General features: G+C 35.7%; 1 protein-coding gene across 1 annotated transcript in view; it reads right to left on the bottom strand.

Annotated features, from left to right (window-relative positions):
- Nucleotides 1-301: 301 nt before the first annotated feature.
- Nucleotides 302-15071, bottom strand: part of LOC309957238 (membrane cofactor protein-like) — a gene marked incomplete at its 5' end in the record, with an annotated part of 54619 nt that continues 39849 nt past the window's right edge. The window contains one exon of the mRNA XM_082832379.1: nucleotides 302-394. The remainder of the gene's footprint in view (nucleotides 395-15071) is intronic.

Raw genomic sequence — 15071 nt, 5'->3', positions numbered from 1 at the left:
GGTACGCGGGCCTCTCACTGTTGTGGCCTCTCCCGTTGCGGAGCATAGGCTCCGGACGCGCAGGCTCAGCGGCCATGGCTCACGGGCCCAGCCGCTCCGCGGCATGTGGGATCTTCCCGGACCGGGGCATGAACCCGTGTCCCCTGCATCGGCAGGTGGAATCTCAACCACTGCACCACCAGGGAAGCCCCAGTGGCACTATTTTTAATTTTTTGAGTAACATGTATACTGTTTTCCATAGTTGCTGTATGAATTTACTGTAGATCTTAACATATTAATAGAATCAAAAGATAAACTGACACATGGGTTTGTGGAAAATAATTATTGCTTCTGCACTGATCGACTGGTTGTTTTTTTCTGGTGAGTGGTGGGTCTGGCACCAACTTCCTTTTTCCTACAAGGAAAGACAAGAAGATAGCATCAGAGGTGAACATAATTAAGTACAGAAATTAAACTCCAGAAGCACATTTACAAAATGGACAATGAAAAATATGTATTTATAGCAGTAAGAGTCACTGAACTAGGAAATAAATGATTCTTTTAAAGTAATTTCAAATGTTCAATTAGTCTCACTCCAGGAACCCTTTTTCTATCCCTGTATTATATTTCTGATTCCCTCCAAAACAAGAAATAGAGTAGTCTCATATACTTAGTAAATATTCCCTTATTTTAGTTTAGGGCTGGTGAGAAAGACTAGAGAGAAGTACATGTTTTCCCTAAAATACAATTTTAATTCTGGCTCTGAGATGAAACCTTTAAAAAGGTAACAATTCCAGTGACGTTCAAGTTCAGTAATGCCTCATTTACCCCTCACTGTCAAGAAAATCATGTGTTCTGGTTAGAGAGTCTCCTAAGTAACTGAAACTCACATCACACTTTTTTTTTGTAACAACAGGCAGCTTTCTAAAATCTATTACTCAAGTCCAGCATTGTCCATAGAAATATAATGTGAGTCACATAGGTAATTTTGAATTTTGTAGAAGCTACATTAAAAAAAGGAAAAGAAGTAGGAAAACTAGTTTTAAATTTTTTACTTAACCCAATACCCATGGATTGTACATTCCTTTGCACTAAGTCTTTGAATCTGGTGTGTAGTGTGCACTCAAGCTCATCTTACAAAGGATGAGCCACTTCTGACGTCCTCGGCAGCCACTCAGAGCTACTGACTCTGGAGCTGGAAAACGCAGTTCCAGTTCCTACTTAGAAAACTGACTACAATAGACAGACTACAACCAAATGGGGACCCGTCAGTTATTTACAGTATGCCTGCCCCAGCTAACACTTCAGGGTGCCTACCCCATGTAAGAGCTAACTGTGTTAATTTTGGAGACTTTCATATTTCTCTTGGTGAGGGAGGCATCACTATGAACGAGCACTGTCACAGCACAATACTTGTTATATAGCAGTTTCCTCAAGAATATTGTGGAGAGTGATTCAATATTTGGGCCTGTCACTGACTCTTCTAAGACCAGCATATTTTTCTATTTTGAAGCAATACTTACTTTTTCTAGTAGTAATGGAATCTTTTTTTAAAAAAATAGAATTAAAAATTGAAATCCAATATATGAGAAAGATAAATAAGCATTAATATAAACTTAAAGAAACATTCATTTGATATAACAATGAAGCTCTTTGAAGATGATTAAAATGTGGAAGTGAATTACTAATTATATATTACCTTCAGCATTCATTAAGTTAACTTCAAGTATTTACAGAAAACTTGAAGCTCATGGACTTCTGAAAACTGCTTTTCTGGTTGGCTTTATCCTCAAAGGAATCCTTAGAGAACGAAGCAGATACGTAGGGCTGGGTAGGCCCACACTGCCATTCTAGTTGTTATGTTTGTCTTCCCCTTTGCCCCTGTGATCAAAGACACCACTTTGCTTTTACAAAGAAACTGCCCTTCTTATTGGCCTTTGTAGAATCTGCTCCCAAACTCGTGACTGTAACCTAGGGTAGTGCCTCACATTATAATTGGTGGGAAACATATCTCCTCTTCCCAAGTTTGCAGACACACATTCTGGCACAAAAGAGGAACGTCCACAAAAAAAAAAAAATCATAAGAGAATACTAGAATAATTATATGTGACAAATTGGACAACCCAGAAGAAATGAACAAGTTTCTAGAAACATATAGCCCTCCAAAACTGAATGAAGAAGAAATAGATAATTTAAACAGACCTATAGCTAGAAGTAAAATAGAATTGATAATTTAAAAACTCCCTGCAAACAAAAGTCCAGGACTGTATGGCTTCACTTGGGAATTCTACCAAACATACAAAGAACTTATACAGATCCAGAACACTCCCAAAGTCATTTTATGAAGCCACCATCACCCTGATACCAAAACCAGACAAAGACACTACCAAAAAAGAACATTACAGGCCAATATCTTTTTGAATATAGATACAAAAATTCTTAACACAATATCAGCAACCAAATTCAACACATAAAAAATCATACACCACGACCAAGTTGGATTCTCCACAGGGACACAAGGATGGTTCAACATACACAAATCATTCAATGCAACACACCACATCAATAAAAGAAGTGGAAAAAAACCACGTGATCATCTCAATAGATGCAGAAAAAGCATTTGATAAAATTCAACATCCTTCATGATAAAAACTCTTACCAAAGTGGGTATAGAGGGAACATATCTCAACTTAATAAAAGCTATTTATGACAAACCTACAGCCAACATAATACTCAGTGGTGAAAAGTTGAAAGCCTTCTCACTAAAATCTGGAACAATACAAGTATGCTCCCTCTCACCATTTCTATTCAATATAGTACTGGAAGTCCTAGCCACAGCAATCATACAGGAAAATAAAATGTATCCTAATTGGAAGGGAAGTAAAACTGTCATTATATGTAGATAACAGGGTATTATATATATAGAAAACCCTAAAGAGTCCACACAAAAATTACTAGAACTGATAAACAAATTTAGCAAGGTAGCAAGATACAAGATTAACATATAAAAATCTGTTGCATTTCTTTACACTAACAATATCAGAAAGGGAAAGTAAAAAAAAAAATCCCTTTAAAAATTGCATCAAAAAGAATAAAACACTTAGAAATAAACCTGACCTAGTAGGTAAAAGACTTATATGCTGAGAACTATAAAACATTGATAAGGGAAATTGATGATGATTTAAAGAAATGAAAAGATACTCCATGCTCTTGAAATGGAAGAATCACTATTGTTAAAATGACCATACTACCCAAAGCAACCTACAGATTTAATGTGATACTTATCAAATTACCCATGATATTTTTCACAGAACTATAACAAATAATCCTAAAATTTATATGGAATCATAAAAGATCCAGAATTTCCAAAGCAATCCTGAGGAAAAAGAACAAACCTGGAAGCATAACCCTCCCAGAATTCAGACAATACTACAAAGCTATAGCAATCAAACAGCATGTATTGGCACAAAAACAGATATATGGATCAACAGAACAGAATAGAGAGCCCAGAAATAAACCACACACCTATGGTCAATCTTTGACAAAGAAGGCAATAATATTAAATGAAGAAAAGACAATCTCTTTGGCAAGTGGTGGGTGTTTGGAAAGCTGGACAGTCACATGTAAATCAATGAAGCTAGAAAACTCCCTTACACCATACACAAAAATAAACTCAAAATGGCTTAAAGGCTTAAATATAAGACATTACACCATAAAACTCCTAGCAGAGAACATAGGCAAAAAGTTCTCTGACATAAATTGTGCCAATGTTTTCTTAGGTCAGTCTCCCAAGGCAATATGAATAAAAGCAAAAATAAACAAATGGGACCTAATCAAAGTTATAAACTTTTGCACAGAAAAGGAAACCATAAACAAAATGAAAAGACAACCTACGGAATGGGAAAAGATATTTGCAAATGATGTGACTCACAAGGGATTAAATTCCAATATATACAAACATCTCATACAACTCAATAACAGACAAACAGTGCAATCAAAAAATGGGTGGAAGACCTAAATAGACATTTCCCAAAGAAGACATACAGATGGCCAATAGGCACATGAAAAGATGCTCAACATCGCTAATTATCAGAGAAACACAAATCCAAACTCCAATAAGGTATCACCTCACACTGGTCAGAATGGCCATCATCAAAAAATCTATACATAATAAATGCTGGAGAGTTGTGAAGAAAAAGGAACCCTCCTATACTGTTGGTGGGGATGTAAATTGGTGCAACCACTACAGAGAACAGCACGGAGGTTCCTTAAAAACCTAAAAACAGAGTTTCCATATGACCCAGCAATCCCACTCCTGGGCATATAACCAGAAAAAACTCTAATTCAAAAAGATATATGCACCCCAATGTTCACAGCAGCACTATTTACAATAGCAAAGTCATGGAAGCAACCTAAATGTCCATCAACAGATGAATGGATAAAGAAGATGTGGTATATATATATATATATATATATATACAATGAAATACTACTCAGCCATAAAAAAGAATGAAATAATGCCATTTGCCACAACATGGATGGACCTAGAGATTATCATACTAAGTGAAGTAAGACAGAGAAAGACAAATATCATATGATATCACTTAAATGTGGAATCTAAAATATGGTACAAAAGAACTTGTGTACAGTACAGAAACAGACACACAGACAGGAAACAAACTTATAGTTACCAAAGAGAAAATGGGGGGAGGGATAAATTAGGAGTTTGAGATTAGTACATACAAACAACTATACATAAAATAGATAAACAACAATGTCCAAATCTTTGCTGCAGGGAACTATATTCAATATCTTGTAATAACATATTATGGAAAAGAATATGAAAAATAATATACAATTGTATAACTGAACCACTTTACTGTACAGCAGAAATTAACACGACATTGTAAATCAAGGATACTTCAATCAGCACTCCCTCTTGCGAGAGCACCAGAATCACAACTAACTGCTGAACAATCATCGACAGGAAGACACTGGAACTCATCAAAAAAGACACCCCACATGCAAAGAAAAAGGAGACCCACAATGAGATGGTAGGAGGGGCGCAATCACAATAAAATCAAATCCCATAACTGCTGGGAGGGTGACTCACAAACTGGAGAACAATTATACCACAGATGTACACCCACTGGAGGGAAGGTTCTGAGCCCCACGTCAGGCTTCCCAACCTGGAGGTCTGGCGATGGGAAGAGGAATTCCCAGAGAATCAAACTTTGAAGGCTAGTGGGATTTGATTGCAGGACTTTGACAGGACTGGGGGAAACAGAGACTCCACACTAGAAGGGCACACACAAGGTAGTGTGTGCATCAGGTCCCGGGGGAAGGAGCAGTGACACTATAGGAGATTGAAACAGACCTATATGCTAGTGTTGGAGGGTCTCCTACAGAGGGGTGCTGGCTGTGGATCACCGCAGGGACAAGGACACTGGCAGCAGAAGTTCTGGGAAATTCTTCTTGGCATGAGCCCTCCTGAAGTCCACCATTAGCCCCACCAAAGACCCTGTAGCCTCACTCATCAGCAGAAAAGCAGATTAAAGTTTTACTGAGCTCTGCCCACCAGAGCAATACCCAGCTCTACCCACCAACAGTCCCTCCCATCAGAAAGACTGCAAAAGCCTCTTAGATAGCCTCATCCGCCAGAGGGCAGACAGCAGAAGCAAGAACTACAATCCTGCAGTCTGTGGAACAGAAACCACATTCACAGAAAGATAGACAAAATGAAAAGGCAGAGGACTATATACCAGATGAAGGAACAAGATAAAATCCTAGAGAAACAACTAACTGAAGTGGAGATAGGAAACCTTCCAGAAAAAGAATTCAGAATAATGATAGTGAAGATGATCCAGGACCTCGGAAAAAGAAGGGAGGCAAAAATCGAGAAGATGCAAGAAATGTTTAACAGAGACATTTAATTCAGAAGAATTAAAGAACAAACAAACAGAGATGACCAATACAATAACTGAAATGAAAACTACACTAGAAGGAATCAATGGCAGAATAACTGAGTCAGAAGAACGGATAAGTGACCTGGAAGACAGAATGGTGGAATTCACTGCTGCGGAACAGAATAAAGAAAAAAGAATGAAAAGAAATGAAGACAGCCTAAGAGACCTCTGGGACAACATTAAACGTAACAACATTCACATAATAGGGGTCCCAGAGGAGAAGAGAGAGAGAAAGGACCCGAGAAAATATTTGAAGAGATTATAGTTGAAAACTTCCCTAACATGGGAAAGGAAATAGCCACCCAAGTCCAGGAAGCAGAAGTTAAGTCTAAAGTTAGCAGAAGAAAAGAAATAAAAATCAGAGCAGAAATAAATGAAATAGAAACAAAGAAAACAATGGCAAAGATCAATAAAACTAAAAGCTGCTTCTTTGAGAAGATAAACAAAATTGATAAACCATTCACCAGACACATCAAGAAAAAGAGGGAGAGGACTCAAATCAATAAAATTAGAAATGAAAAAAGAGAAATTACAACAGACATCGAAGAAATACAAAGCATCCTAAGAGACTACTACAAGCAACTCTATGCCAATAAAATGGACAACCTGGAAGAAATGGACAAATTCGTAGAAAGGAATAACCTCCCAAGCCTGAACCAGGAAGAAATAGAAAATATGAACAGACCAATCACAAGTAATGAAATTGAAAATGTGATTAAAATTCTTCCAACAAACAAAAGTCCAGGACCAGATGGCTTCACAGGGGAATTCTATCAAACATTTAGAGAAGAGCTAACACACATCCTTCTCAAACTCTTCCAAAAAACTGCAGAGGAAGGAACACTCCCAAACTCATTCTATGAGGCCACAATCACATGATATCAAAACCAGACAAAGATACTACAAAAAAAGAAAATTACAGACCAATATCACTGATGAATATAGATGCAAAAATCCTCAACAAAATGCTAGCAAACAGAATCCAACAACACATTAAAGGATCATACACCATGATTAAGTGGGATTTATCCCAGGGACGCAAGGATTCTTCAATATATGCAAATCAGTCAATGTGATACACCATATTAACAAATTGAAGAATAAAAAACATATGATCATCTCAATAGATGCAGAAAAAGCTTTTGACAAAATTCAACACCCATTTATGATAAAAATCTCCAGAAAGTGGGCATAGAGGGAACCTACCTCAATATAATAAAGGCCATATACAACAAACCCACAACAAACATCATTCTCAATTTTAAAAAACTGAAAGTATTTCCTCTAAGATCAGGAACAAGACAAGGATGTCCACTCTCAGCACTGTTATTCAACATAGTTTTGGAAGTCCTACCAAGGCAATCAGAGAAGAAAAAGAAATAAAATGAATACAAATTGGAAAAGAAGAAGTAAAACTGTCACCGTTTGCAGATGACATGATACTATATATAGAGAATCCTAAAGATGCCACCAGAAAACTACTAGAGTTAATCAATGAATTTGGCAAAGTTGCAGGATACAAAATTAATGCACAGAACTCTCTTGCATTCCTATACACTAATCATGCAAAATCTGAAAGAGAAATTAAGGAAACACTCCCATTTACCTTTGCAACAAAAAGAATAAAATACCTAGGAATAAACTTACCTAGGGAGAAAAAAGACTTGTATGCAGAAAACTATAAGACACTGATAAAAGAAATTAAAGATGATACCAACAGATGGAGAGATATACCATGTTCTTGGATTGGAAGAATCAATATTGTGAAAATGACTATACTACCCAAAGCAATCCACAGATTCAATGCAAACCCTATCTAATTACCAATAGCATTTTTTACAGAACTAGAACAAAAAATATTAAAATTTGTATGGAGACACAAAAGACCCCGAATAGCCAAAGCAATCTTGAGGGAAAAAAGCGGAGTTGGAGGAATCAGACTCCCTGACTTCAGACAATACTACAAAGCTACAGTAATCAAGACAATATGGTACTGGTACAAAAACAGAAATATAGATCAATGGAACAAGATATAAAGCCCAGAGATAAACCCACGCAGCTATATTCAACTAATCTATGACAAAGAAGGCAAGGATATAAAATGGAGAAAAGACAGTCTCTTCAATAAGTGGTGCTGGGAAAACTGGATAGCTACATGTAAAAGAATGAAATTAGAACACTCCCTAACACCATATACAAAACTAAACCCAAAATGGATTAGACGTCTAAATGTAAGACCAGACACTATAAAAGTCTAGACGAAAAGATAGGAAGAACACTCTCTGACAAATCACAGCTACATCTTTTTTGACCCACTTCCTAGAGTAATGGAAATAAAAACAAAAATAAACAAATGGAACCTAATGAAACTTCAAACCTTTTGCACAGCAAAGGAAACCATAAACAAGACGAAAAGACAACCCTCAGAATCGGAGAAAATATTTGCAGACAAATCATTGGACAAAAGATTAATCTCCAAAATATATAAACAGCTCATGCAGCTCAATATTAAAAAAAACAAATAACTCAATCCAAAAGGGGCAGAAGACCTAATTAGACATTTCTCCAAAGAAGACACACAGATGGCCAAGAAGCACATGAAAAGATGCACAACATCACTAATTATTAGAGAAATGCAAATCAAAACTTATTAATGAGGTATCACCTCACACCAGTTAGAATGGGCATCTTCAGAAAATCCACAAACAATAACTGCTGGAGAGGGTGTGGAGAAAAGGGAATCCTCTTGCACAGTTGATGAGAATGTAAATTGATACAGCCACTCTGGAGAACAGTATGGAGGTTCCTTAAAAAATCTAAAAATAGAATTACCATATGACCCAGCAATCCCACTACTGGGCACATACCCAGATAAAACCATAATTCAGAAAGACACACGCACCCCAATGGTCACTGCAATGCTACTTACAATACCCAGGTCATGGAAATAACCTAAATGCCCATTGACAGATGAATAGATAACGAAGTTGTGGCACATATATACAATGGAATATTACTAAGCCATAAAAAAGAATGAAATTGGGTCATTTGTAGAAACATGGATGGACCTACAGAATGTCTTACAGAGTGAAGTAAGTCAGAAAGAGGAAAACAGATATCGTATATTAACGCATATATGTGGAATCTAGAAAAATGGTACAGATGAACCAGTTTGCAATACAGAAATAGAGACACAGATGTAGAGAACAAAAGTATGGACACCAAGGGGTGAAAGTGTGGGGGGTGGTGGTGCTGGTGGGATGAATTGGGAGATTGGGATTGACCTTTGTATAGTAATATGTATAAAATAGACAAATAATAAGAACCTGCTATATAAGAAAAAATGAGTCAAGAAAAAAAAGAATACTTCAGTCAAAAAGAGGAAGTTCCAATTCATTTCATTCAAAGACAGAAGTTGAGCGGGTTAAATGGCTTAAGACAATACATTTCATAATTTTTCAAAATCTGATTATATTTTTTGTTGGTTTCTCTTTCATATGCCAAAAATATCCTGGTCAAGGGAAGAGATAAATGCCTTTACAGAATTAATATTTACAAGTTGAAATTGAATTTCTTTAAAAAATTAAGTAAAATGTATTTTTTCTTCTGTCAAAGAATAATTTTCCTCTCTGCACTTAAAATGAACAGATTCTGTGATTATTTCCCATTGGGCTAAAAAATTCCCCCAGCTTTGGATTCAGAGCTGTTATAAGGTAGAGAAGCTAGGTAGCCTGATAAAAGGATAAGGGGGACATTACATTGTTGGCACCTATGTCAAAGCAACAGCCTATCAATTCACATTATTTTACATTAAAACAGGGAAGGTATGAGAAAACCTCAATAATCTAACACAGAGAGCAAGAATCCTAGTGTCCTTTTGGATGTCTACTGCCCACTTATCTTAGTTCAGGTTATTGATATCTAAATATTCATTGAATACTTTTCAGAAGAAAGGACATCTCTGAAAAGAAACGCAACAGAAAGAAGATACCTTTTAATGATAAAAGCAAACCTTTCTCTCATCTCTTCTAAGAAAGAAAGAAAATTTACTTGTCTGTGGCTCTCACCAGTTAGGTATTTGCTGAACAGAGGAAGGGAAAAGGGCTGAATAAAATAGTGACGTCAAACCAAAAGGAAGTAAGAGTGGCATAAAAATGGGATAAAATCAATGATAGAGGAGAGGGGAAGTAAGCTGACAATTAGGTTCATGAATTATGGCTCTCCTGATTCTCATTAGGAACTTGAAACAAGAATTTGGTGCAAGAAACTACTTTACCTTTGAGGTCTTATAGATCATCCAGCAGATAAGCAGATTCTATATTTATGTGCAATCTGTTTAACCCTGAAAGGACTTAGCCTCAAGTGAATAATGTAAACTCTTTTTCACAGAATGAGATTGTATGAGAAAAAGTGGTCCTGGCCTCTAGCACCCTAGAATTTGAGGTAATACACAGAGCATGTGTTGATTCCATGTAATATTGTCTCAGAAATTGATTTTATAACAAGTCATACATTTTTGGATGTATCTTAACTTTTGCATTGAGGACAGTTTCTTTCTGTAGCACAGCTGTTTTCACCTGAGGGAAGATCTCTGTAAAACTTATTAGGTGACCTCCTATTTTTCTGGGATGGATCTAAATTTTATAAATGTGTTCTCTCAATGAATCAAATAATCTTTCTGATTTATTAGTTACTATGTAAAATGTTTTTGTAGAATTCTTTGAATGCTCAAGAATTTGAAAGCCAGGTAGAAAAAATTCAAATTAATGTGATGTTTCATTTTTCCCCCCATCATTACACTCTTCAGCACCTAACTGGCAACTATCTACAGCAAGTCCAAAAAACTTCTGTAACATTCATTTAAACAGACAGGTTAAATATTACAAAGTTTCTGGATCACTCATTATTAATATAACATTAAAAATAGGCTTAAGTTATACCAAATAGTAAATATCCTTTTTGGAAGAAAATAAAAAAATATATTTTGTCACGGGTAATAAGTATATAAATTATGGAAATTATTCTAGCAAATTTAGCAAACTCTCACTTATCCTGCAATAATTTACCTGGAGTAAAGAAAATCATGCATTTATGAAAAGAAAATTACTACAAATAAGTGAAAACATTTGTTTTCTTGAAACCACACAGTCCAGACATGCAAAACAAGTTTGAGCAGTAGCAAAGGAGAGGGCAAAGGCTGTGGATTCCAAGTCTGGAAAGTATGGTAGAAGAATTCGTTAAGAAAGGAGATTTGGCTTGCCACAACTAGAGAAAGCCTGCACACAGCAACGAAGACCCAACGCAGGAGAAAGACAGAAAAAGAAAGAAATAGAAAGGAAGGAAGGAAGGAAGGAAGGAAGGAAGGAAGGAGGAAAGAAAGAAAGAAAGAAAGAAAGAAAAAGATTGGAAGGGAAAAGGAAGATGTAGATGGAGCCCATCAGACCAATTGGGATCATATTCTATTCTTAGTTGAGAGCTAAGAAACAGAAAACTGTAGCAGACTACACTAACCTTGTTGGCCATTTTTAATCAAGTATTTTAAATGATGTTTAGTGATCCTAAAAAGTGACTACTACAGTACTTCTGTACTTTGGGATGGAGGCTGCAGTAGGGCAACTGTGTTCCCAAATCATCCTAAATACAAAATTACATCAAATCCATTTTCTATCCACTTTTAACAGCAATTTGGGATTATCTTTGCTCAGTATCCTGCTTCCGCAGTTACTCCTAGAAATAGAGAAGTAACTGCATATATTTTACAGTCTTATAAAGGAGTTTCTAAGGCAACAATAGCCGATTTGGGATATGGGGAAAGATTATGAACATTAAACAGTGTAAAGAATATAATAAAAATCTTTACTTTTTTTTAAAGCTTAGTATTACCCCACATCCTTTTTTTTAAGCATACATATTGATGAGGAGTCTTTAAAAAATCCAATTATCTTAAAGAGGATAAAAATTTGTCAATAAGATTGATGATGTTTCTTCAAATTTCAAGAATATGGGCACATCAGTAATAGTCTACTCCTTGGTAGAGCACAGTCCAGGCCCAGCAGCATCATTACTTGGGAGGCCATTAGAGATGCACGATATCAGGCTCTGCACCAGACCTAATGAATCAGAATCTGCACAGTCCAGGCCCAGCAGCATCATTACTTGGGAGATCATTAGAGATGCAAGATATCAGGCTCTGCACCAGACCTAATGAATCAGAATCTGCATTTTAACAAGATGCCATGTGATTAATGTACATATTAGAGAAGCGCTGTTCTAAACTTTGAAAAAGAAAGGCATACCTCCCATGCATTAGAGTAACTTCAGCTATTAAAATAATACAGAACTTAAAGGGTAAGAAATGACTTCAAAGTCTGGAAATGAAACAATCCACGCAAAGAGCATAAAGCTGAGCCATTCTGTAACACTGAATTTCTAACTGCCCATGTTCCTGTCATGAAAAGGATAACATATAACCAAAAAGATTTCCATATACAGTTGATCTTTGCACAACATGAGCTTGAACTGTGTGGTCCACTTACACATGGACTTTTTTCAGTAGATAGATAAGTACTACAGTACTGCTGGATCCATGGTTGGTTGAATCTGCAAAGGCAGAACCATGGATTGGCAGTGGAGGCGGGGGAGCAAATGTAAAATTATAAAATTGTATGTGGATTTTCAACTGAGCCTCTAATCACTGTGTTGTGAAGGGTCAACTGTACTTTATATTTTACCTCAAAGGCAATTATTAATTACCCCTCCCACATTATTTTTTGAAAACAATTTTTTTCTCAAATTATGCTACCACATATAGGATTAATTATGTTTCATTGGTTAAAGATATAATGTTTCCAATATATTAAAAAAATTTAATATGGCAATTTTTGGTTTTCTTTACAAAGATAATTTAGATGCCATGTTGTAAAATATGGGCTTTTTCTTAAAATTGAGATATAGCGTTGCCTTAGCTTTAGGTGTACTCAGAATGACTTGATATATGTAAATACTGAAAGATGATCACCACAATAAGTCTTGTAAATATCCGGCACCATACATATGTACAAATTTTTTTCTTGTGATAAGAACTTTTTATACTCCTTTAGCAACTTTCAAATATGCAATACCGTATTATTAACTATAGTCACCATGCTGTACATTACATCCCCATGACTTATTTTATAACTGGAAGTTTATAAGTTTTGACTCCTTTCACGTGATATGCCAACCCCCCAGCCCCTTCCTCTGGCCTCACCAATCAGCTTTCTGCATGCATGAGCTTGTCTTTTGTTTTTTAAGATTCCACATATAAATGAGATCATACGGTATTTGTCTTTCTCTATCTGACTTATTTCACTAAGCAAAATGCCCTCGAGGTCCATGTCCATCCATGTTGTTGCAAATGGCAAGATTTCATTCTTTTTTATGGCTGAATAATTCTATTATCTATCTATCTATCTATCTATCTACCTATCACATTTTCTTTATACATTCATCCATCGATGGACACTTAGATTGTCTCCATATCTAGGCTAATGAATAATGTTGCAATGAATATAGGGGGGCAGATATCTTTTCAAGTTAGTGTTTTTATTTCCTTTGGATAAATACCCAGAAGTGGAATTGCTGAACTGTATGATAGTTCTATTTTTGATATTTTGAGGAACCTCAATAGTATGAGATGATATAACATTGGGATTTTGATTTGTATTTCCCTGATGATTAGTAATGTTGAGTATCTTTTCATGCACCTGTTGGTGATCTATATGCCTTCTTTGGAAAATGTCCATCTAGATCCTATGCCCATTTTTAATAAAATTGTTTGATTTTTTACTACTGAGCTGTATCAGTTCTTCACATATTTTGGATATTAACAATTTATCAAATATATTATTTGCAATTATTTTCTGCAGTTCAGTAGCTTGCCCTTTCATTTTGTTCATGGTTTCCTTTGCTGTACAGAAGCATTTTTAGTTTGATGTAGTTCACTTGTTTATTTTGTTGCTTTTGCTTTTGGTGTGAAATCCAAAAAATATCATTGTGAAGATGTATATCAACGAGTTTCTGCTTATGTTTTCTTCTAGGAGTTTTATGATTTCAGGTCTTATGTTCAAGTCTTGAATCTACTTTGAGTTAATTTTTGTATGGTGTAAGATAGCAATCCAGTTTCATTCTTTTGAATGTAGCTGTTCAGTTTTCCCAACACAATTTATTGAAGAGACTCCTTTCCCCATTGTATATTCTTGCCTCCTTTGTTGTAAATTAATTGACTTTATAAACGTGGGTCTATTTCTGGGCTCTCTATTCTGTTCCATTGATCTATGTTTTTATGCCAACACTGCATAGGTGTGTGCAGAGAACACTTTCCTCTCTGAACTTCTGAGTAAACCCGGGAGGCTTTGTCTACTTGTCAAGCCTATACTTAGCCCTTGCCCTCCAGCACCTGTAGCTTTAAGAACATTTCTTCCATCACTTTGTTTCTTAGAAATGTGACTAAAGATGTAAAAAACTTCTACACAATTCAGAGGTGATTAAATTGAATAAAATGAGCTAAAAACCAAAAAAGATTTCTAGAGCATTATAATATAGTTTGAAACCACGGAGCATGGTGTCACCAGCTTTGTTCTTTCTTAAGATTGCTTTTGTGGCTTCATATGAATTTTTTAGGATTGTTTGTTCTACTTCTGTGAAAAATGCCATTGGAATTTTGATGGAGATTGCGCTGAATCTGTAGATTGCTTTGAGAATATGTTAACAATGTTAATTCCTCCAATCCATGAACATGAAATATCTTTCCATTTATTCGTCTTCTTCAATTTCTTTAATTAGAGATAATTTTCAGTGTACAGGTCTTCCAACTCCTTGGTTAAATACAGGTACTTTTCTTTTTGATGTTACTGTAAATGAGACTGTTTTCTTAATTTCTCTTTCAGATAGTTTGTTGTTAGTGTAAGAGATGCAACAGGTATTTGTACATTGATTTTGTATCCTGTAACATTACTGAATTTCTTTATTAGCTCTATAAGATCTCTGGTAAAATCTTTAAGGTGTCCTACGTATAATATCATGTCACCAGCAAATAGTGACAGTTTTACTTTTTCCTTTTGAATTTGGCTGATTTTATTTCTTTTT

Source organism: Leucopleurus acutus (genome assembly GCF_964270905.1).
Source record: "Leucopleurus acutus genome assembly, chromosome: 2".
In the NCBI taxonomy this organism is placed as follows: Eukaryota; Metazoa; Chordata; class Mammalia; order Artiodactyla; family Delphinidae; genus Leucopleurus; species Leucopleurus acutus.
The sequence above is the reverse complement of the archived record's forward strand: the minus strand, read 5'-3'. Positions and strand labels throughout refer to the sequence as shown.